Source organism: Armigeres subalbatus, chromosome 2 (genome assembly GCF_024139115.2).
Source record: "Armigeres subalbatus isolate Guangzhou_Male chromosome 2, GZ_Asu_2, whole genome shotgun sequence".
NCBI lineage: Eukaryota > Metazoa > Arthropoda > Insecta > Diptera > Culicidae > Armigeres > Armigeres subalbatus.
The window spans coordinates 57,102,392-57,104,136 of NC_085140.1; the positions used below are offsets into that span (position 1 = coordinate 57,102,392).

At 38.9% G+C, this 1,745-nt stretch overlaps 1 non-coding gene across 1 annotated transcript; it reads left to right on the top strand.

Moving 5' to 3' along the window:
* Nucleotides 1-1,301: 1,301 nt before the first annotated feature.
* Trnal-caa (transfer RNA leucine (anticodon CAA)) lies at nucleotides 1,302-1,416 on the top strand. Its single transcript has 2 exons — nucleotides 1,302-1,339; nucleotides 1,372-1,416. It is a non-coding gene; the product is annotated as a tRNA-Leu (tRNA).
* Nucleotides 1,417-1,745: the final 329 nt, after the last annotated feature.

A 1,745-nucleotide genomic window follows, 5' to 3' on the forward strand; every position in this document is an offset into this window, starting at 1 on the left:
CGGAGGAAATTCCTTCGAATTTCCCGGAGGAAATTCCTTCGAATTTCCCGGAGGAAATTCCTTCGAATTTCCCGGAGGAAATTCCTTCGAATTTCCCGGAGGAAATTCCTTCGAATTTCCCGGAGGAAATTCCTTCGAATCTCTCTAAGAAGTTATTTAGAATTTTTGGGGGAAAACGTGAAGTATTCTTAGAAGTTCCCAAGGATTCGTGAAAGTTTGGAAGAGTTTTGGAAATGCGTCAACAAAACTGGAAATTTTTTAAAAATATTTTTCCAAAGAATTCCTGCAAACTCTATCCATAACCATCTAACCAGCATTTTTCAGTAGGTACGCATTTTTGGAACGCTACAATCAGTTGATTTAATTATTGTTCCTAAAAATCAAGAAGATTTGTACAGGTTCCTATCATCAGCCAACAGCTTCGCTTTGTTGTAAATTGCTTCTTCTTCCCAGACAATTGCAATAAATCCTCTTGGATGAAAAGTATTAATTTGACCTATTAACGTCCCATTATTCAAATTACACCATCCCAAACCAGCCGCCACCCACAAAGGCAGAGTTAAAAAAAATATCGTTCCCTGGTGAGTGGAAAATCTTCCGCAAAATGATCCTCCTTTATTCCGTTCTCGCCATTCCTCCAATAGCAAAACGATTATTTTCTACCGCCGCCGTCGCCGTCTCCGTTACCGGCGCGCACTGTTGCTGTTGTTGAGCCCATGATGCCTATAACGAGTGTGCTGAGACAACGGCGACGAAAATGACGACGACAGTTTTATTTCCAGTATTGCGCTCGTTCCGGTAACCTACATCTGTTTGAAAGTCTAACAAGCTGTAACGACCCGACCGAACCAGAGATTATCATCTTCGCAGTTTTTGTGGCGGGCGCGGGTGGGTCTTTCCTCCTCATGCTGCCGTTAGAATGGGACGACAGCACCCATACCCGAAATTGAATGATTCATATACAACTTCTCTCGAAGTCTATCTTTGCATCCGTTTTTTTGGGCAGGTGGTTGATTATATACACCCGCTAAAAAAGATAACTAATCAACTGTTTCTTAAAATTCTTAAATTTTCAAAAAAAAAATAATAATAATTCATTAAAATTTTTTCTCAATGTACATGTTGTTGATTAACACGACTGCAAATGACTGTAATTATAAACCACACCTCTCATAACAGCCAAGCAACCTTATCTTGCCACCATTTCAGTTGTATGAAGCATGTGGATTGATAAAGAACGAAATCGACAATATCACACTCAACCGATTGTGGTCATGCTATGGTGCTTTCTAACGCAACATGTCAGGATGGCCGAGCGGTCTAAGGCGCCAGACTCAAGAGCAATCTTGCCCACAATGTGGGTTACGAGCGTTCTGGTCCTCTCTGAGGGCGTGGGTTCGAATCCCACTTCTGACAGAATGTTTTTTTTATAAGAAACATGTTTTCTGGAAACATATGGAGAATGGCGATGAGGCACTGTAGTTAACAAAAAAAATCCATTCAAAATATTTGTTTAACAATTTTGATTTATTTTGTTCAAAACTCAAATCCTATGTCTTCTATACTAAACAATATATGCCATTGATTTTAGGGGAGAAACTTTGTATTACCCCCAATATTATTTTTTCAATTTTAGGAAATTTTTATGAATGATTTCATAATGAAATTCATCCTCATTTAATTGAGTGTAGCAGTTTAAATATGTACAAATATAACTCTCGCAACGGAAAGAAAACCCTCGTGAG